This window comes from Hordeum vulgare, chromosome 7H, assembly GCF_904849725.1.
Source record: "Hordeum vulgare subsp. vulgare chromosome 7H, MorexV3_pseudomolecules_assembly, whole genome shotgun sequence".
In the NCBI taxonomy this organism is placed as follows: domain Eukaryota; kingdom Viridiplantae; phylum Streptophyta; class Magnoliopsida; order Poales; family Poaceae; genus Hordeum; species Hordeum vulgare.
In genome coordinates this window covers 578377629-578401835 of record NC_058524.1, presented here as the reverse complement: position 1 = coordinate 578401835, position 24207 = coordinate 578377629, and positions in this window count along the sequence as shown.

Here is a 24207-nt window from a genome sequence, read left to right as displayed (position 1 = left end):
AACAGTAGCAGCAGTGACAGGAGTAGCGGTAAAGTAAGATAGCAAGGACCAGTAGGAAAAGACTCGTAGGCATTGGATCGGTGATGGATAATTATGCCGGATGACATTCATCATGTGACAGTTATAACACAGGGTGATATGTAACTAGCTCCAGTTCGTCAATGTAATGTAGGCATGCATTCCGTATATAGTCATACGTGCTTATGGAAAAGAACTTGCATGACATATATTGTCCATCCCTCCCGTGGCAGCGGGGTCCTAATGGAAACTTAGGAATATTAAGGTCTCCTTTTAATAGAGAACCGGAACAAAGCATTAGCACATAGTGAATACATGAACTCCTCATACTATGGTCATCTCCGGGAGTGGTTCCGTCTATTGTCACTCCGGGGTTGCCGGGTCATAACACATGGTAGGTGACTACAACTTGCAAGATCGGATCAAGAACACACATATATTGATGAAAACATAATAGGTTTAGATCTGAAATCATGGCACTCGGGCCCTAGTGACAAGCATTAAGCATGGCAAAGTAGTAGCAACATCAATCTCAGAACACAGTGGATACTAGGGATCAAACCCCATCAAAACTAACTTGATTACATGATAGATCTCATCCAACCCATCACCGTCCAACAAGCCTATGATGAGATTACTCACAAACGGTGAAGAGCATCATGGAATTGGCGATGAAGGATGGTTGATGATGACGATGGCGTCGATCTCCCCTCTCCTGAGCCGAGAACGGACTCCAGATCTGACCTCCAGAGGAAGAACAAGTGGTGGCGGCGGCTCCGTGTCGTAAAACGCGTTGAACTCTTCTCTCTTAATTTTTCTAGGCGAAAGAGACTATATAGAGCTGGAGTTGGAGGTGGCGGAGCCACAAGGGCCTCAGAAGCCTGCCAGGCGTGGCCAGGGGGCCCGCGCCTCCTGGGCTTGTGGGCTCCTTGCTCCGTCCCTCCAGGTAATTCTTGCGCCAATATTTTTTATATATTCCACAAAAAATCCTCGTAAATTTGCAGGTCATTCCGAGAACTTTTATTTCTGCGCAAAAACAGCACCATGGCAATTCTGCTGAAAACAGCGTCAGTCCGGGTTAGTTCCATTCAAATCATGCAAATTAGAGTCTAAAACAATGGCAAAAGAGTTTGGAAAAGTAGATACGATGGAGACGTATCAACTCCCCCAAGCTTAAAGCCTTGCTTGTCCTCAAGCGATTCAGTTGACAAACTGAAAGAGACAAAAGAAAAACTTTTACCAACTCTGTTTGATCTTGTTGTTCTAATTATGTCTAACTCATATTCAGATTTTCAGCAAGATCAAAAGCTAACTACATAAGCAATGACATTTAGGTCTCATGATGAACTCATATCAATGGCAAAATCAACCAGCGAGCAATAATGATAAGTTTCAAACGTCAACACTTCAATCAAAATAATCATGAAGCAATATGAGCAGATGGTATCTCGCTAGCTCTTTCTAAGACCGCAAAACATAAATGCAGAGCACCTTCAAAGACCAAGGACTGACCGAACATTGTAATTCATGGCAAAGAAGATCCGGTCACAGTCATACTCAATGACAATTAAAAGCAAAGCATAAAAATGACGGAGGTGCTCTCTTGGTGCCTTTATAAGGAGAGGATGACTCAACAGAAACATAAATAGATAGGCCCTTCGCAGAGGGAAGCATTGATTTGTAGAGGTGCCAGAGCTCAAGCTTTTGAAACAGAAATAAATAATTTTGGGTGGCATGCTTTCATTGTCAACACGATGACCAAGAGTTTTCAACATCTTCCATGCTACACAAATTATAGGCGGTTCCCAAACAGAAAAGTAAAGTTTTGACTCCCCCACCACCGATCAATCACACTCCATGACTAGCCGAATCTCAGGTGCCGTCCGTACCAACAACAATCCAGGGGGAGTTTTGTTTGCAATTATCTTTTCGATTTGAGCATGGAACTGGGCATTCCAATTACCGGCCCCTTTCTTGTGAGTGATAGTGAATAAACACGTATCGAGGATAACACGCCTAGCATGGAAGATACTGACTGTCCCTTGTCACCACATGAGTGGTTCGGGCATACAAAACAGATTATTTCTTGAAGATTTAGAGAGTGGCACATGCAAATTTACTTGGAACGGCAGGTAGATACCGCATATAGGTAGGTATGGTGGACTCATATGGGACAACTTTGGGTTTATGGAAGTGGATGCACAAACAATATTCCCGCTTAGTACAAGTGAAGGCTAGCAAAATACTGGGAAGTGACCAACTAGAGAGGGACAACAGTCATCAATATGCATTGAAATTGACCAACATTGAGTGCAAGCATGAGTAGGACATAAATCACCATAAGCATGAATATCATAGAGGATATGTTGATTTTGTTTCAACTACATGCGTAAACATGCGCCAAGTCAAGCCACTTGAATCATTCAAAGGAGGATACCATCCTATCATACTACATCATAATCATCTTGAAATTCATGTTGGCATCCAAGACAAACCATTATAAGCTCCTAGCTAATTAAGCATGGCATCAGAAACTATGATCTCTAAGTTGTCATTGCAAACATGTTTCTCTCATAATAAAGCTGAATTAGGAACGATGAGCTAGTCATATTTACAGAAACAAAATAGGTCGATTTCATACCAGCTTTCCAGGCTCAGTCACTTCATCATATAGCGTCATTATTGCCTTTCACTTGCACGACCAAATGATGTGAATAATAATGAGAGTGTTCGTGCATTGGACTAAGATGGAATTTGCAAGCAAACAAAGAGGAGAAGACAAAGTAATATGGCTCTTTGACGGATAAACATATATGCATGTGAGAGCCACTAAACATTTTAACCATGGTCTTCTACCTTGACCCAAAGAAAAAGAAAACTATTTACACGGGAAAGCTCCCAACAAGCAAAAGAAGAATGAGAAATCTTTTTGGCTTTTCTTTTTAAACACCACTAAGCAAGCTGGAAAGTAAACTTTCAACTATTTTTGTTTTGTTTTTCTCAATCTAAACAAACACACGAGAAGAAAGCGAGAAAAGGAAATAAACTAGCAAGGATGATACATTGGAAATGTGTGAACACCGACTATCAAAGTGAAAGCGTGAGCATGAATATAAAGTCGGTGAGAAACACGTCCTCCCCCAAGCTTAGGCTTTTGGCCTAAGTTGGTCTACTCCCATGGCTGGTTCGGGCGATATCCAAAATCATAATGGGGGTTGTACGGGAATGCGGCAGCTACCGCCTGAATAGCTGCCTCACAAAGGCAAGCAGGCTTTGCCTCCCTCTCATACTACTCTGCCTCTCCTCTGGTTATGTAATATCTCCGTTTTACCTGAAAGTCAAAGAAGGCAGGAGCAGGAAGGGTAATATGGAAAACACAATGTGGGTTAAATATTAACCGGTATATGAGGGATTCATTATCCATCTCAAGGAACTGATAATGTGTCAAAGTGGCGCGATCAAGGAAAGCTGTATGGAGCGGGTGATCTCCTCCGTGGATGGGTAGTCCAAGAAAATTCGCTATGCGAGTGGCATAGATCCCACCGAAGAAATCCCCTTCATTAGCATTATTATTTAACCTCCTCGCAATTATAGCTCCCATGTTAAAACTTTGATCACCCGTTACTGCACTCTTAAGAATACTAAGATCAGGTGCGCAGAGGTGACAATGCTCAGTCTTGCCGTTAATGCATCTACCTATGAAGAGGGCAAAATAATGCAAGGCAGGAAAATGAATGCTCCCCATGGTAGCCTGCATAATATCTCTAGTTTATCCGACAGTTATACTAGAGATAAAATCTCTAACTAAAGACTTAGGAGGATCATTGAGACTACCCCAATCAGGTATCTTGCAAATTCTATTGAAATCCTCTAAATCCATGGTATACGATTTGTCATAGAGATCAAACAGTATGGATGTGTCACGACCAACTGAAAATTTAAATCTACGAACAAAAGAGGCACTGAGAGTAGTATACTGTTCACATTTATCGGAGATGAATTCCTCGAGCCCGGCGTTGTGAACAAATGTATAAAACTCGTCCTTAAAACCTGCATTAATCATGAATTCATCAGAAGGCCATTCACATGGTTGTACCTGTGCATTCCTCGGTTGGTAAGGATCGGGCTCCTGAATCGCGAGATGGGGACCCCTCTTGCTTGAAGAACCACCATGATAGTTTCCTGAACATCTTCTTTTTCTGAAATTTTTAGTGACTCAAAAGAAAAGTGAACAAGGCTCAACAAAACTCATAGCAACTACTCCTACAAGTGCCTAGAGGCCATATCATGCATCAAAACTACTTGGGACCAACTAAAACTAACATGCAAAGCTCAAGAACATGGTCATCAAGACAACAAAAATACGCAACGAATAAGGCACTAGAACAAAAACTAATTGGACCATTAGAGGAGTCACATACCAAGGAACAATCCCCCCAAAACAGTTTGGTGAAGGGGGCTTTGCACAAGGAGATCGAAAAATACAGCAAGAAGAGCAAGAACACAGGTTTGAGCTGAGGAATGATTTTTTCTGGAGGTAGGAGAAGGAGATGGGAGCTGTAATAAGTGGAGGGGGGCCACGTGGGCCCACAAGCCTGCCAGGCGCGGTCAGGGGCGTGGCCGCGCCTCCTGGGCTTGTGGCCCACCGGTGCATCCCCCTAACTAGCTCTCTATCTTAGAATTTTTCAAAAATTCCAGAAAAAATCATACTTGAATCTCAAGGCATTTGAAGAACTTTTATTTTCGGGACACTTTTCTGCAAAAAGCAGAAAAGAGGAACATAAAGCTAAATTTATCATTTTTCTTCTAAACAATGGAAAGTAAAAGTTGGCGGCAGAAGGTTGTGACTCTTAGATTAATCCATATCATGGTCATCAAAAGAAATCCGTCAATGAGGTTGATCAAGTCTCCTTGACAAACTTTTTCCGACTCGCATAAAACCGGAGAATTTTCGAATAATCACTAGGTTACCTCAATGGGGATGTGCATATCCCCAACAAGTAAATCATACTTCATCTTGACAGTAGGTATAGGGCATTCAAAGCTTCCAATAAGAATTGATGAAGTTTTTTCAATAGCATTTATGCAATGTACTCAATATTGTTTCTTCGGAAAGTGCACCGTATGCTCATTACCATTAACATGGAAAGTGGCATTGCCTTTGTTGCAATCAATAACAACCCCTGCAGTGTTTAAAAAGGGTCTTCCAAGGATGACCGCCATGGCATCATCCTCGAGAATATCCAGAATAACAAAGTCCTTGCAAATGCCGATAGGAAAAGTAGTTGATTTGTCGGCCATTTGCAAAGACATTTTAGTGGGTGTCAACTTATCCAATTCAAGTCTATGATAAAGAGAGAGAGAGGCATAAAACTAACACCGGCTCCATTAAAGCAGTTCTAACGTAGTTTCCTTTAATGGAGCAAGGTATAGTGGGCACTCCGTGATCACCTAGTTTCTTAGGAGTTCCACCCTTGAAGGTGTAATTAGCAAGCATGGTGGAAATCTCAACCTCAGGTATGCTCCTTTCATTGGTCACGATATCTTTCATGTACTTAGCATAAGGAGACATTTTGAGCATATCTGTCAAACACATTTGCAGAAAGACAGGTCTAATCATTTCAACAAAGCACTCAAAATCCTCATCATCCTTTTTATTGGATGGTTTGGGAGGAAAGGGCATGGGTTTCTGAACCCATGGTTCTCTTTCTTTACTATGCTTCCTAGCAATAAAGTCGTTCTCATCATATCAACTATTCTTAGGTTGTGGGTTATCAAGATCAACACTAGGTTCAATCTCCACATCCTTATCATTGCTAGGTTGAGCATCAACATGAACACTACTATCGATATTGTCACTAGGCTCATGTTCATCACCAGATTGTGTTTCGGCAAACTTTGATAGTTTGATATGTTTAACTACTACTAGGATGTTCACTACTACTAGGATGTTCGCTACTTTGATAGTTTGATATGTGGGTGGACCGGTGCTTGGGTGCTGCCCTTACTTGGACAAACCTCCCACTTATGGTTAACCCCTCTCGCAAGCATCCGCAACTACGAAAGAAGAATTAAGACAAAGTCTAATCATAACATTAAACTAGTGGATCCAAATCAGCCCCTTACGAAGCAACGCATAAACTAGGGTTTAAGCTTCTGTCACTCTAGCAACCCATCATCTACTTACTACTTCCCAATGCCTTCCTCTAGGCCCAAATGATGGTGAAGTGTTATGTAGTCGATGTTCACATAACACCACTAGAGGAAAAACAACATACAACGCATCAAAATATCGAACGAATACCAAATTCACATGACTACTTATAGCATGACTTATCCCATGACCCCAGGAACAAAAGTGACTACTCACAAAGTATAATAATATTCATTATCAGAGAGGTATTGAATAGCATCAAGGATCTGAACATATAATCTTCCACCGAGTAATCCAACTAGCATCAACTACAAAGAGTAATTAACACTACTAGCAACCTTACAAGTACTAATCGGAGTCGCCAGACGGAGATTGGTTACAAGAGATGAACTACAGTTTGGAGATGAGATGGTTCTGATGAAGATGTTGATGGTGATGAGTCCCCTTTGATGAGAGGAGTGTTGGTGATGACGATGGCGACGATTTCCCCCTCCGGGAGGGAAGTTTCCCCGGTAGGACGACCCTGCCGGAGCTCTAGATTGGTTCTACTCAAGTTCCGCCTCGTGGCGGCGACGATTCCTCCCGAAAGCCTCCTCCTGATTTGTTCTGGAACAAAACCCTTCTTATAGCAAAAGAGGGGAGCCAGAGGGCTAGCAGGGAGCCCACAAGCCCCCTAGGCGCGTCCAGGGGGGTAGGTCGCGCCTAGCAGGCTTGTGGCCTCCTGGTGGCTCCCCTCTGGTACTTCTTCGGCCCATTTTTTTATAAATTCCAAAATAATTCCTTGTTGATTTTACGGCTTTTGGAGTTGCCCAGAATAGGTATGTCAAACTTGCTCCTTTTTCAGGCCAGAATTCCAGCTGCCGGCATTCTCCCTCTTCATGTAAACCTTGCAAAGTAAGAGAGAAAAGGCATAAGTATTGTACTGTGAAGTGTAATAACAGCCCATAAAGCGATAAATATCAACATAAAAGCATGATGCGAAATGGACGTATCACCGTCCCTAAGCCCCTGCCCCTACGTCGCCTGGCCCTACCCCGTCGTGGCCTCGCCTTGCAACATCGTTGCCGTCACCACGCCCTGCCTTGTCGCCGTCGCCGCGCCCCTGCCGTCCCCACGTCACCGTCGCCGTGGCGGCCCCTACCCTTAGTGAGCCCCTCCTACTTATGGATGGATGGATTTTTTGTCAATGTGTTCATATGTTCATATGTTCATATGTATGTTTGTGTGTATGTATGTTCATATGTATATGTATATATGAAATTTTTTGTCCATGTATGTATGTATGTATAGATAACCCGGGGACCTCTTGTAATGTTTGGAGTAGTTTATCCTAGGAGGAACAACTAAATTTCCTTTGTGAAGGCAAGAGTAGAGTTTAATTTCAAATACTGAAATTAGGGCTTTAAGTGGGATCGATGCATCCACCAAAGATGGTACACCATATGTTAATCTTGTTAAGAAGTTTCACCTCCATGAAGCCCAAATGAATGACAAGAAAAAATAGGACCGAAAAACAGCACCAAAAATAAATAACTTGGTTTTTGGAGTTTTACCTTAGTCCCCGACGATCGCCGGTGAGGAGTCCCTCACGATCGTGGAAGGAGTCCCCGACGGTCCTCAGAGGAGTCCCCGACGATTGTCAATAAGGAGTCATCGACGATCGTCGGAGGAGTGAACGACGATCGCCTGTGAGGAGTCCCTCACGATCATCGAAGGAGTCCCCGACGGTCATCAGAGGAGTCCCCGATGATCGCTAGTGAGGAATCCCCGACGGTCGTCAGAGGGATTTGTCAAGAATGCCCCCATTATGGATGTGCACAAGTTGATCCAATTCTTTTCTGATCTCATCTACGTACCCTAGCTAGGTTCTATATGTAACGTTGTCTACTTTCAAAGGATTCAAGAAATACATGGCTTCATCGTTAGCCGGAAGTAACAGGCGCATGATGGTACGAAGCTCTCCAAAGTTGTTTTGGAACGGAGTTCCTGATAGGATAATTCGCTGTTTGGTACCAAGTTCAACAAAGGCCTTCCAAATAGCGATATTCGGCTGGCTCTTGCTGAACTTCGTACGAAAAAGCTAATTATCCTATCCGAGACTCCGTTCCAAAATAACTTTGGAGAGCTTCGTATCATCATGTGCCTGTTACTTCCGTCTAATGATGAAGTCATGGTTTTGTTGAATCCCTTGACAGTAGACAACGTGACATATAGAAGGGTAGATGAGATCAGGAAAAATATGGACCATTTTCTGCACATCCAGAATGGCGCCATTTTGTTAAATCCCTTAAAGGTTAAGAGAATCCGTTATGATTCTGAATCATGTTCCTATCCACCCAAACTCTAGAAGAAAGAGCAACGTTATAGAGCGAAAGGTCAAGGTGTTTGCTCTAAAGAAGATGGCAGAACTATTCAACAACTAGAGGAAACATTTGAACACAAAGTTTGTCCAGAAAGACGAGACTCGAGAGTTCATCGGTCAATATGTGAAGATGAGAGATAACTGGCCCGCATTTGTGGCCTACAAGAAATCAAACAAGGGTAAGCAAAGGTCAGCAAAAAAGCGAAATGCTGCAAAGAAGGAGTATCACCGTACCACAGGGCCAGGTGGCTACAGCAAAGCCCGGCCGTTGTGGGACAAAGCTGAGCTAGACCTGCTTGATAAAGGGGTCCAACCAGTGACATTGCACTGGCCAGATCGATCAAGGACTTGGTTCTTCCGGGTTGGGGGAACTTTGGACCCAGAATCAGGGAAGTGTGTTTGGACAAACGAACAAGTTGCAATACCCATTACCAAGCTTCACGAGGCAATCAAGGCAGCGCATGAAGGGACGTTAATTCACGACAGAGAGAAGGACAAGCTGACAGAGGCCCTCGGGAATCCTGAACACCGTGTACGAACATGAGGCACATGAGGGTCCATTCCGTGGGTGCATGGGTTTCCCGACAAAGATGGTTATAGAAGCTGACAGAGAAAGAAAAAAGAGGAACCAACCGAAATGCAGAAGCTCAGTGCAAGATTAGCGAAACTAGAGGAACTTGAGAGCCAGCGAGCTACCAACCAACCACCTTAGCGGCATGAAGATCCTTCCTTGGACGCTGCCACTGAAGCTACGCCATCATCATAGCGGAGAAGCAGCGTGGCCTCCATGGAGCTCATTCAGCCTGATTCCCCGGCTCCTCGCTACCCCATGGATAGTATCACAGAGGCTGAACATTGTGTGCTAATGGTGAAATGCAAGAACCTGACCTTGAAGGCGGCGCTCGGTCTGTTATACCTCCTCGAGCTGAGGGAACTTTCAATTGCCGTCCGATTCCACATGGCTATGCTATTGTGACGGTGGATGAAATAATGGAGGCATTTGAGAAGCTGAAGCTTGGCTACCATACAGGTGAAGGGGAGATACATCTGGAAAATGCTTTAAGGTCTACATGTCTATGGAGAAAGGAGTACATCAAGCTTTCAAACTGGACACCTTAGCATCCTCCTCCTCCGTCTCCTCCAGCGCGTGAGCGCACTCCGCCTCCTCCGGCGCGGCAACGCAGTCTGCCTCCTCCTCCTCCGCCTCCTCCGGCGCGTGAGCGCAGTCTGCCTCTTCCTCCTCCTCCGCTTCCTCCGGTGCTTAAGCATCCGTGGAAGAGAGCCGCCGCCACTCCGGCAGCTAGCAATACAATAGGCGGGAAGAGATTCAAATATGGTCCAAGCCTCAAGGCTCCTCGAAAGTTACCATGTGAGATGACTGTCGAGGAAAACGCGGAAATCGTGGCTACCTATACTAAGGAACAACTTGCACTGAAATGTCCACCTCCAGAGGAGAAAGTTGATCCGGTAAAAGTGAAGTGCTGTCTGGATGCCCTTCAGAAACCACCAACGGTACCGGTTCCGCTTCCATCACACTATGATCGAACTATTGACAAGACATATGAGAAAGAGAAGCAGTCGGAAAGCTTAAGTACCAGTGGTTCGAGACATGGGAAAACAATTCCCCAGCCCGACGAACAGGAGAAACAATCGTTCCCCCGTCTCAAGGTGTTTACCGATGTCGCTAATGTTGATTCGGGGGTAGTGGCCGCTAATTATCCTTGTTTCACTGTTGCTGATTTCATAAGCGAAGATGTACAGTTCGAAATTGCCCCAATAGTAGCCATTACATACGAGCATGGGAAGCCTCTCGTCAAACCTGAGTAGTTGACGGAATTATCAACGATGATGCGAAGACTACATAATTGGTACTTGAATGCTTGCAATAATGGGACCAACTGTATCTACGTGGGATTTAAAGATGATCACTTTAACAATGGACCCGGGTCGTTGTACATTGAATTTGATGAATTCTTTCAGTTATACAATCAAGACGCCCTCGACAAAACGATCGTCAGTTGCTATTGTGTGTAAGTATTATTTCTATAATAAAGTCTCTTGCTCAGCTCCTTCATTATTGCATGTGTAATTATCCTTACTATATTATGCAGATTGAAGATCCTTGAATGCAAAAGAGGACAAATATATGACATTGGGTTCATTAACCCAGATACCATAAATGCACATAATATATATATTGACCCCTTTCTTTAAATTAGATCGAGCGGAAGTGGGACACACTCCTACCAACTGATCGCATACGTGCAACTCATGAGGAATCGGTGGAATTCTTTGTTGAGCATGTCATACCATCAGACGGGGAATATCATCCGGATTTCCTTGCCGATTTTGGTGGATAGATATTATCTAGTTAGGGATCGCAAGAGATGTTATATATTGTATATATGCATGATAGTGTACTATATGTAGTAACATAGAGTTGTTCGACCAAGCACGGAAAAAGAGAGGTCACTTCTCTCTATATATGTTCATGATGATGTTGTGTAATTAATGGCTCCTTCATTTTCTTATTAGCTAGCGTCGAGTTCTCTCTATATGTATAGTAGCTACCGTCGACCAAGCACGGAGAAAGAGATGTCACTTCTCTCTATATGTAGTAGCTAGCTAACACAATCAGTACACCACAACACCACAATCCCGACAAAAGGTTGGTCGGAAAAACCGCGTCTGCCAAAACACACTCGGCCAGGAAAGAGTATTGCCAACCGATAGCGTCTGTTAGGGAAAGTCCGAACGGGAAATTCTTTTCCCGACCGACATATGTTTCCCGACCGATAGTTGGACGCCTATAAAGAACATTGCCGACCGACTTTCTGATGGCCCTGATAGGAATCTTTCCCGACCGACTTGCAGCTGGCGATTCCGTTGAATCTTTCCTGACCAACCGTTTGACGGTACAGTCTATGCCGACCGATGTTCTGTCGGCTCTATCCTGATCTTTACCCGACGAATTGTGTGACTGTATCATTTTTGCCGACCTACTTTCCGTTGGTCTTGGCATGAGCCTTTGCCGAGCAACAATAGGACGCTGTTTTGTTTCTGAACCAACAATTCGACAGCATTTTGTTTAGCTGAGCAATACATCCCACCCTTGAATTCTTACAATACAATATCAATCAGGTTGCATATCTCATGATATTAATCAAGTACAGTAACTTGCATGTACTCGACAAATATTTACACTAGTAGAAAACAGGGCTATCGTTCGGCCCTGGCCAGCCCATTAGTCCCGGTTCTTCAAGAACCGGGACCAATGGGGGGTATTAGACCCGGTTCGTGAGCCCAGGGGGCCGGCCGGGGCCTCGTGGGCATTGGTCCCGGTTCGTGTAGAACCATTTGTCCCGATTCGAGCCACGAACCGGGACCAATGGTCCTCGTTGCTGGCCCACAACCATTGGTCCCGGTTCGTGGCATGAACTGGGACAGAAGGGGTGTCTTTAGTCCCGGTTCATGCCACGAACCGGTACAAATAAGTTGCCTATATATACCCATCGCCGCGGCAGAGCACTCTGTTTTTTTTGGCCGGCGAGGGGAGGGCATTTTGGTGCTCTAGGTCACCTCCTATGCACATGAGGTGTTCGATGAAATGCCCGAGCCACACTAGTTAAGCTTTCTCCTCTCGAAGCTCGACCTAGGAGCTTCGTTTTTCCCGAGATTTGTCTAGATTTAGGGGTCCGTCACGCCCCGTCCCCGTTTTCACCGCCCTTGATCGCCCATGCCGATCTCGTCGCCGGCACAACCGTGCTGAGCCTCTTGTTCTTATCTTCTTTATGATACTTGTCTGATTTTCTTAATTTAGATAGATATTTGTCTGATTTTCTTAATTTTGACACACATAATTATATGTAATGCACGCAGATGAACCGGCAATGGATGTATGGTGACAGACACACCTCCGAGTACATTAAGGGCGTGCATATTTTTCTCCAAGTGGCTGAGGCAAACAAACATAATGGTTTTATGTGTTGTCCATGCAGTAAATGTGGGAATACGAAGTCTTACTCTGACCGGAAAATCCTTCACACCCACCTGCTTTACAAGGGTTTCATGCCACACTATAATGTTTGGACGAGGCACGGAGAAATAGGGGTTATGATTGAAGATGACGAAGAAGAAGAGGACGATGACAACTATGTGCCCCCTGAATACGGTGATGCTGCAACGAAGGGAGCTGCTGAAGATCAAGAGGAACCAAACGATGTGCCCGATGATGCTGTAACAGGGGAAGCTGCTGAAGATCAAGAGAAACCAGACGATGTGCCCGATGATGATCTTCGCTGGGCCATTGTCGATGCAAGGACGCAATATGAAAGTCAAAAGGAGAAGCTGAAGTTCGATCACATGTTAGAGGATCACAAAAAAAATTTGTACCCCAATTGTGAAGATGGCAACACAAAGCTGGGCATCGTACTGGAATTGCTGCAGTGGAAGGCAGAAAATGATGTGCCCGACAAAGGATTTGAGAAGCTACTGAAAATATTGAAGAACAAGCTTCCAAAGGATAATGAATTGCACGACAGTACATACGCATCAAAGAAGGTCGTATGCCCTCTAGGATTGGAGGTGCAGAAGATACATGCATGCCCTAATGAGTGCATCCTCTACCGCGGTGCGTACGAGGATTTGAACACATGCCCGGTATGCGGTGCATTGCGGTATACGATCAGACGAGATGACCCTCGTGATGTTGACGGCGAGCCCCGCAGGAAGAGAGTTCCTGCAAAGGTGATGTGGTATGCTCCTATAATACCACGGTTGAAACGACTGTTCAGAAACAAAGAGCATGCCAAGTTGATGCGATGGCACAGTGAGGACCGTAAGAAAGACGGGAAGTTGAGAGCACCCGCTGACGGGTCGCAGTGGAGAAAAATCGAGAGAGAGTACTGGGCTGAGTTTGCACGTGACCCAAGGAACGCATGGTTTGGTTTAAGAGCGGATGGCATTAATCCTTTCGGGGAGCAAAGCAGCAATCACATCACCTGGCCCGTGACTCTATTTATGTATAACCTTCCTCCTTGGATGTGCATGAAGGAGAAGTTCATTATGATGCCAGTTCTCATCCAAGGCCCTAAGCAACTCGACAACGACATTGATGTGTACCTAAGGCCATTAGTTGAAGAACTTTTACAGTTGTGGAATGAAAACGGTGTACGTGCGTGGGATGAGCACAAACAGGAGGAATTTAACCTGCACACGTTGCTGTTTGTAACCATCAACGATTGGCCCGCTCTCAGTAACCTTTTAGGACAGACAAACAAGGGATACCACGCATGCACACACTATTTAGGTGACACCGAAAGTATATACCTGGGAAGCTGCAGGAAGAATGTGTACCTGGGCCATCGTCGATTTCTTCTGACCAACCATCAATGTCGAAAGAAAGGCAAGCATTTCAAAGGCGAGGCAGATCACCGGAAGAAGCCCGCCATGCATACCGGTGATCACGTACTTGCTATGGTCAACTGTTTACACGTAATCTTCGGAAAGGGTCCCGGCGGACTAGCTGTTCCGAGTGATGCTAGGGGACACGCACCCATGTGGAAGAAGAAATCTATATTTTGGGACCTACCCTATTGGAAAGACCTAGAGGTCCGCTCTTGGATAGACGTGATGCACGTGACGAAGAACCTTTGCGTCAACCTGCTAGGCTTCTTGGGCATGTATGGGAAGACAAAAGATACAGCTGAGGCACGGGAGGACCTGCAACGTTTGCACGAAAAAGACGACATGCCTCCAAAGCAGTATGAAGGTCCTGCCAGCTACGCTCTTACCAAAGAAGAGAAGGAAATCTTCTTTGAATGCCTGCTTAGTATGAAGGTCCCGACTGGCTTCTTGTCGAATATAAAGGGAATAATAAATATGGCAGAGAAAAAGTTTCAGAACCTAAAGTCTCATGACTGCCACGTGATTATGACGCAACTCCTTCCGGTTGCATTGAGGGGGCTTCTACCGGAAAACGTCTGATTACCAATTGTGAAGCTATGTGCATTCCTCAATGCAATCTCTCAGAAGGTGATCGATCCAGAAATCATACCAAGGCTAAGGAGTGATGTGGTGCAATGTCTTGTCAGTTTCGAGCTGGTGTTCCCACCATCCTTCTTCAATATCATGACGCACGTCCTAGTTCATCTAGTTGACGAGATTGTCATTCTGGGCCCCGTATTTGTACACAATATGTACCCCTTTGAGAGGTTCATGGGAGTCCTAAAGAAATATGTCCGTAACCACGCTAGGCCAGAAGGAAGCATCTCCGTGGGCCATCAAACAGAGGATGTCATTGGGTTTTGTGTTGACTTCATCCCTGACCTTAAGAAGATAGGTCTCCCTAAATCGCGGTATGAGGGGAGACTGACTGGAAAAGGCACGCTTGGAGTGGAGACAATAATATGCAGGGACGGATATTCTTGGTCTGAAGCACACTGCACAGTTCTACAGAACTCTACCTTGGTGACCCCTTATGTCGATGAACACAAGAACAGTCTGCGCTCCAAACACCCGGAGCAGTGCGACGACTGGACTACATGTGAACACATCAGGACTTTCAGCAGTTGGTTGGAAAAACGTCTCAGAGATGAAAACACTGTCTGTGATGAGCTGTACTCGTTGTCCAGGGGACCATCTTCGACTGTTATAATTTGGAAAGGATACGAGATAAATGGGAATACATTTTACACGATCGCCCAAGATCAAAAGAGCACCAACCAAAACAGCGGTGTCCGCTTTGATGCAGCCACCGAGAGGGGAAAGGACACATATTATGGTTACATAGTGGACATATGGAAACTTGACTACGGAGTAGATTTTAAGGTCCCTTTGTTTAAGTGCAAATGGGTTAATCTATCAGGAGGCGGGGTACAGGTAGACCCACAATACGGAATGACAACAGTGGATCTGAACAATCTTGGGTACACTGACGAACCGTTCGTCCTAGCCAATGATGTGGCACAGGTTATCTATGTGAAGGACATGTCTACCAAACCGAGAAAAAGAAAAAATAAGGAAGCGAATACATCATATGATGAGCCAAAGCGCCACATAGTTCTTTCAGGAAAAAGGGACATCGTGGGACTCGAGGGCAAGACAGACATGTCCGAAGATTATGAAAAGTTTCATGAAATTCCTCCCTTCAAAGTAAAGGCTGACCCAAGCATCCTGATAAATGATGAAGATTATCCATGGTTACGACGCAATAAGGAAAGGACACAAGCGAAGAAAAAGTGAAGACTTTCTCCACAACTATTATGATGATACCATGCCAACTTTCAACCTTTTTGTAGTTTATTTGAAATGCATGTTGTAAGAGACAGGTGAGCACTGTGCTTCTCCCTTCATCGTCTCTACACTCAGGGCTTATAAACCGCTGCGAGTGCCTCTCGCTTCGCGAGGTGGGACTAAAAACAGCTGCAGAAATAATCAACTAAAAAACTCTTTTACCGGTTCATGCCACGAACTGGTACTAAAAGGTGCTCGTGAGGCCCAGCCTTAAAATCTGTACCAAATAAAATGCCTTTGTACTAAAATCATATAGAATTTTGTTCAAAACATTAAAAGCAAAAAGAATTATCATAGAAGAAAATAAATAAGTAATTAGAATTTTGTTACAAACTTTAATAGCAAAAATAATTATCGTAAAAGAAAATGAATAAGTAATTAGAAACAAAAAAGAAAGCAAAAAAAACTAAGAAAAAATAAAAGTAAAGGAATCAACTAAAAAGCTTTTATAAACCTCTAGTATTATTGGAACTAAAATTATATAGAATTTTGTTACAAACTTTAATAGAAAAAAGAATATTATCATAAACGAAAATAAATAAGTAATTAGAAGCAATAAAAAATAAAAAAATAAGTATTTTGTTGTAAGTAGAAACAAAACAAAATAAGCTAACTAGCACTTTGAATTTAGGTAGAAACAAAACAAAAAACAAAACAAAAATAATGGAAAAAAATTAAAAAAATAGATTCGAATTTAGAGAGAAATTCAACCTAAATTCAAAGTGCTAGTTAGCCTAACTAGCTCTTTGAATTTAAAGTGCTAGTTAGCCTAATTAGCTATTTGAATTTAAGCTGAATTTTGTCTCTAAATTCGTACCGCTCGACATTGCAGCCACGTCGGAGCTTATAAACAGGCTCGGCAACCCTTCGCTTGAGGAGGTGGGACTAAACATCCAACCGCATCGCGGCTGTGGCAGGCACATGCCTTTAGTCCCGGTTGGTGGCTCCAACCGAGACCAAAGGCCCCTCTTTAGTCCCGGTTGGTGGCACCAACCGGGACCAAAGGCCTCTGCTTCCCGCCCTTTGGGCTACCGAAAAGAGGCCTTTGGTATCGGTTGGTGCCACCAACCGGGACCAATGCAACCCTTTAGTCCCGGTTGGTGCTACGAACCGGGACCAATGCTTCTGCTATATAAGCCAACACTTTGGAAATTTTCAGATTTGACGGCGCCGCGAGCTAATCCACGCCCGACAACGCCGCGAGCTCATCCATGGCGCCGCCAAGCTGCCCCGTCGCCATCGCCCATCACTCGTCGCTCGTCGCCCGTCGCCCTCCGCCCCAAGCCCACGCGGTCGCCCTCCGCCCCCCGCCGCCGTCGCCCTCGCCGTCTCCCCGGCCGCCCCCAATGTGAGCCGCCGCCGCCATGGCTCTGTTTTTTTTTGATTTATTGTTTTTAATTTTTTATTTGTAACATTTGATTTCTATATACATATATAGTTGTAGAATGCTCATTTCATGCATGCATGTTTGCATTTTTCATATATGTATGTTTGCAGAGACCGGGGGTCTTAACCTCCTTTTCAAACAAAAATATGCCCATATGACCAACGTCTGATGGGTAGCGTGAGTCGTTGCCTTCTTTGTGCACGATATTTGGCATAAATATGGCCTCAAATAAAAAACGGTTCAACAAGAAAGTTGTTTGTATCACCCATATATATAAATTTTAAATTGGGTGCACCTCCATCCGAGATCATATGTGGACTGTGGTACCCAAAAATGAAATTGTTGTCTCAACCATACTTAAATCCGAGTTCGGTTCATTTTTAAAGAATGTTTAAAGGATTTGGAACACTTCCATTTTATGGGAAGTGCAGCAACATCATAAATAGATGTGAGGTCACGGTGCATTGAACAACACATAGCAAAATATTCAATCAACCACTTTTTACATTTATATACCTTTTTATCTCTTCCTTGTTTATATGCTTTCACGTTCTTCATTGTTCGTCATTCTTGCTATGAATAGATCATCAGCATGTGTTTGTTATCCGATATACCCAACCACTTTGTGTAGTGGCCAATAATTCATATGGTGTTTCTAGATCGTTCAGTGAATATACTCTATCAACCATCCCTAGTTTTCTCATTCATGCATCTAATTACATGCAAAGGACGATTCAGACTAATATCCACTAGTCAATAACCCGTGCATTTGCACGGGCTAGTTTTAATGCATGGTTACTTAGCAATGGTCTCGTGAAAGTATATTGATTTTGAAAATAGTGGTTAGTCTTATACTTGTCAGATTTTTTTGTTATGTGTGTAGTTCCTTCAAAACAAATGTGAAAACCAAAGTGCTAATTTTTGTGGGTATCTTAAAACGGAAATCAAATGCTTTATAATTTTAACATTAAAATGAAATATAATAAAGCATAGAATAGTTTCATTCAACGTATTGATTTTGTTATTTTTTTAGTTCATTTTACGATGCCTATCCCACATCCTCGTCGTCGACTCGGCGGAGGACACCTGCTTGATCAGAGGGGCCATGTCCGGGACTGGGCTCCGCCCGACTGGTATTGGGAGGTGCTACCTTCCGGGAGACGTAGGTTGGTGAGGAGGCAGCCCGTTCTTGACCCGATCCTTGTTTGGTGGCGGTCGCGTGGGCCACTGACGGTGCCGAGGCTTCCGGACACCGCGGAGGTGGTACGTCATCGTGTCAGCGAGGAGGACGAGCACGTCCGTCGCTACATGGTTGCATTGGAGGGAAGGTTCGACAATACCTGGCAGGTTCTTCAAGGATCTCACTGGAGCTATGATGTTGTGATGGTTCCTTCTCTTTGGGTGTCCACCGCCCGCGACGATACCCGTCGGGCGCTATGGTTCTAGCTGTATTAATGATGCTTTATGTATGATAGTATTCGAGGAGGATTAATTAGTGATAATATTCGACGATGTATGGACACAAGAGATCGATGATGTAGTCTTGCTTATAATTGAATGCATGCTAATTTGAATACTACTTTATTTTACGATTTGTTTTTGCTTATTGAATGTTCAAATTGGAAAAGTACTCCTACTTTGAATGCTAAAATTAGAGAGCACTATGCAGAAATCTAGGAGCCCCCCTCCATCATCCGCGCCGTCGTCCCCCTCATCGACCCCCATCCGACCTCGAGTCAGGGTCTATATTGTTTTATGCTATTTTACCTTAAATAGGGTATTTAATTAGGTCCTCCCTAATACTAATGATCATGTTGCTGTAAATGTTGTATGACAATATTGTAAAGGGTAGTAATTGGTCTCTTCTGCTGCTTTTCAGAGATGGAGTTCTTCACGATTATACTTGAGAAATCCTCCAGGCTGGTGCTGCCGCACAATTTTGTGAAAATGCTGGACGGCCATCGGCCACAGAACATGAAGCTGAGGCAGGCCGACAACGGGCTTCGCAAGCTGTGGGACGTGGAGGTGGTGTTCGACGCCGATGGCCGCATGTACCTAGATCGTGGCTGGAAGCAGTTCGTCCGTGCCTACGACCTGGGGATCGGGTACTTCCTTGTCTTCACGTACGACGGCAACGCCACGTTCGCCGTGAAGGTGTTCGACACGACTATGTGTCGGAGGCACTACCAGGACGACGACGATGCCGGTACGCTCTGTCTCTTCTTCCTCTCCATTAGGCTATCTCTCACACCCATTTAAAAAAACTTTTTTGCATTTGGCAAGGCAATGGGAGCAGAAGCAGCGAGTACTGCGACAGGTGCTATGTCTACGGCAGTAGCGACTCTGGCAGCAAAAGTAGCAGCGACTCTGGCGACAACAAAAGTAGCAGCGACGATGGCCTCGCGATGGATATCCCACAGCTGGGCGACAGGGCCATGCCAATTGTGGTAGAGGAGTACATCCCACAGCCTGGCCTGGGGCTTCGCCGCTCTAAGCGCATCAAGATGATGAAGGAGAAGGTGAAGAAGCAGGAGTGAATATCTTAAAAACCTGATGGCTTTAATCTTTATAGTATAAACCTTTTAAGTACGATAGTGTTGAACTGCTATTGCACTTTTAAGTATGATGGTGGTGTGCCTGATGAAATTTTGTGCATGCTCATGGATGCTCTTTGTTATTATGATGTATGATGATGCATGATTAGTAGGACTTGTTATTATATATGATGATGTATGATGCGAGCATGAAGAGTCATTATATATCAGCGGGTGAAATGAACATAGCAGTAGCGTTGGTAAACCAAGCACGAAGATAAGAGATGACACTTCTCTCTATTAGCTAGCTAATAACAACCTAAATTAACCCCCAAAACCCCTAAACCAGCCACTTAAAAAAAACCTCAGTTGCAGCCAGTTTCTGACGCGTGGATGCCTTTTGGTCCCGGTTTATATCACCAACTGGAACCAATGCAAAGCCCCCCCCCCCCCCTGCCTGGGCTGCTCGCAGCGGCCACATGGATGCCCATCTGTCCCGGTTCGTGTAAGAACCGGGACTAAAGAGGGGAGGCATTAGTAATGACCTATTAGTCCCGGTTCAAGAACCGGGACTAATGGCCCTTACGAACCGAGATAAATGCCCTGTTTTCTACTAGTGTTAATCATGACCAAATAAAGATAACATATTAATTACTTCTCATAAGTCAAGGAAACATTTATGGTTTAGTAACCGAATCACCCAATAGGTTTACAAAATGATGCATGTCCAAGATTCATTGTTTGCTCCATTACACAAAATGCCCACATGATAAGATGCCATATAGGTTTGCAAAATGAGGCCTAAAATACGCATTGTTTTTGCTGCATTATAGAAAATCTCTAGCTGAAGCAACCTGACATCTTCCTGGTTCCTTCTTGGTCCTTGTGTATCTCTTTCCTGCAAAGGGTAAAAAAGTCCCAGCTGAACATGCAGTCAGACCAAGTATTAGATAATGGGTGTTATATGCACTCACATAAAATATGATTAGGCCTGTCAATCAACCATGAACTTCCCAGAAAATGCACTTACGGACGGCCCAGTGCATATATGCATACAACAGTACAACAGTAAAAACTTATATGCGTACTCCCTCCCTCAACAACAGTAAAAACATATATTGAACGAGAAAGAGCATCAAAACCAGGGAAACTTTCAATCGCAGCGTTGTATCAAGTGGAAGTAAAATCAGCATTGGATTACTAGTTATTAGCATGCCGTTTGAGTTGTCCCAGGCCCACTTACGTGAGTGCATGTAGGAGAAAATGCAAATAATAATGAGCTCATACACACGCACGAGGTATGCAGATATAAGTGCAAGCTAGCCTAAGAAAACTAGCACACACAAGTCGCATCTAGCCGGTACGTACTTACGTATCTAGCAGCATATTGGCATATGTCTAACAATATACAGGGGCGGAGCCAGAAAATTTAGTCATTGTGTTCACCCCATGAATATACGCACGCACACTGCACATGTACACAACAAGATCCATAGATAGAAATCGTATAAATATGTGCTGATACGCTACTCCCTCCGTTTCAGTTTATAAGTCCGGCACGTGTATCTAGGTCATTAATTTGATCAACTTAATGAGAGACATATATTACAAAAAAATATATCATTAAAAACTTAAGATATTTTATTTTCTAATGATATAATTTTTATGTTAAGCAATATATTTTATATAAGTCAAATTAACGACCTAGGTACACGTGCATGCCTTATAAACTATGATGGAGGGAGTAGCACATGACAATCGCTCCATGCAAAAAAAAAACCAAAATATTCCTAGTAGTAGTACACAAGAATATGGAGTTACGTTATGTTCTGTACTTGCTACTCTAGTTCTAAACCTTTTAGCATTATGGTATAGGATATGTTCAAATCAAATGGCTAACACATCAGACTCTGGTTTTAGCATTATGTAAGAAGTGGCAGTGAGCTAGGCAGACTTTAGCGGCGAGACAAGGAAGATGTAAGAATAACCAACAAAAAAATACCTTAGCGACGAGACAAGTAAGATATCCCTGGGTTGTAGGGTTTCATCTAGCAAAGTGATCATGAGTTAGTATATATCACACATCAAACAATTCGAAATAAGTGAACAAAACACACATTTTTGATGATTACCTTGCTAGATGGCCATGGAATGGACCTTGTGACAGCATCAGCGATAATTTGTAAACCATCATATTCAAAAGGCACCATAGCATCCCTTCTGATCGCAACATTGACAAGAACCTCATAAGTTCCTGGTCCAAGAGGCTCTCCACCCACAATAGTGTGTGGGTCAACTGAGATAATTGTTGCCCTAGCAACAGGAGTTTCAGGACCAGTACATGCATATAGAAGCACGTCCATACCAATCTGAATCAGTCCATGATTATTTTAGAAACATAGAAACAAAACAGAATTTAACCATATATGTAAGGATGCGAAGATTACAAGGCTTTCATCTTCATGGGCTAATGAGCTAATGAGCTTCTTACACGGGGCTTTGCAACAACTCTTCTATGAACAAAGGGCTCTTCATCATCTTCTTCACCATCGTTATATTCCTCAGCTTGAACTCTTGAGTTCTATTAGACAACACTATGGAAATAGAGTTGGTGCATACAAGATGGATTATTGATGCAATATGGAAATAGAGTTGGTGCATGCAAGATGGATTATTGCAGGGGGCTTTGCAAGAACTCTTCTACGAACAAAGACCCAAGACCCAGTTTATCCGTAATTGTGCATATTATGGCAGCATGCAACTGAAAATATTCTCCGGTTGAAGCATCATAGGTCCTAACACCATTGAGAAACATATCTACCATATCATCAACTAGTGGCTGAAGATAGACATCAATATCACTACCAGGTGAATTTCGGCCAGGAATCAACAATGATAGGATGAAATTTGATTTCTTCATAATCATCTAGGGTGGAAAGTTATAAGGAATCAATAATAATGGCCAAATGCTATAGTTGACATTCATGGATCTAAATGGATTAAAACCATGGACACATACAACAAGCTTAAGATTTATGCTGTATTTTGCAAACTCTTTGTTTTCTTTCATCAAAATATTTCCAAAGGAGAGAATCTTTAGGATGCCTAATCAAGCCATCTTCCGTGCGCTCTTCTGCATGCCATCTCGTGAGAGCTGTAGTTCTGGAGCACACAAACAACCTTTGAAGCCTCTTCTTTATTGGGAAGTAACAAAGAACCTTCTTAGGAACCTTGTGGACATGTTTCCCATCTGCACTCTTCCTTTCTGATTTCCATCGTGAAGCCTTACATTCTAGGCATGAATTGGCATTGTCATTGTTCTTACAAAATAGAATGCAATCATTCTCACATGCATGGATATTAATATACCCAAGTCCTAGGCATTTGACCAATTTTTTGGCTTCATTGGAGTTTTTGGGTATTGCGGACTGAGGGTAAGCATCTTCGAGTAGATCTAACAACAGATCAAAACTTCTATCAGACCACCCTCCAAGCAGTTTGGTGTGAAGAAGTCTCACTAGGAAACGAAGCTTTGAGAAATTCTTACAGCCTGGATATAACTCTTGTCGCGAATCAGCTTCAAGTTTGTGGATAGATTCTAGAAAAGAATCATTCTGATTTAAACCACAATCATTTTCAAGATCTCCACCTTTATCCAAACCAGCATCATGGTCTCTTAGCAAATCAGATATATCATCGCCCTCATCCCTTTGGTCACCCTCATCAAGATTTGGAGGAATGGGAGAAGAAGAGACACGTTCTCCATGAAACAACCACTTTTTGTAGCCATCTACAAATCCCTCGCATACCAGGTGCTCACGGACTTGAACTTCTTCTCTAAAGTACGAGTTTACGCAGTTTTTGCAAGGACATAATATTTTATTCTCGACTGATGATTTACTAAATGCATAGCCTAGGAATTTGGCGAGCCCTTGTAAGCACTTCTCTATATGACTACATGCAAGTGTACATGTGCAGTGTGTTATATAAAGTTTTGGCGTCTAAGAAACTTCAAATATATATGTGGCATTATACCTAGGTGCATCTGATACATCTCCAACGTATCTATAATTTTTGATGGTTTCATGCTATTATCTTGTCAAACTTTGGATGTTTTGTATGTCTTTTATATCTTTTTTGGGACTAACTTATTAACTCAGTGCCAAGTGCGAGTTCCTGTTTTTTCCGTGTTTTTGACCCTTTTCAGAGGAAGATTTGAAACGGAGTCCAAACGTAATAAAATCCCCAAAAAGATTTTTTTCGAAACAGAAGAAGATCGGGAGACTTGAGAACCAAGGCAGGGGGTCCCCAAGGACCCCACAAGCCCCCCAGCCCCGACCAGGGGGGAGGCCGGACCTCACGGGCTTGTGGGCCCCCTGGACTTCCTCTGCCCTAGGTTTTGCGCCTATATATTCCCTAAAATCCCAGAAAAAAATCAGGAGATCATCGAAAGTACTTT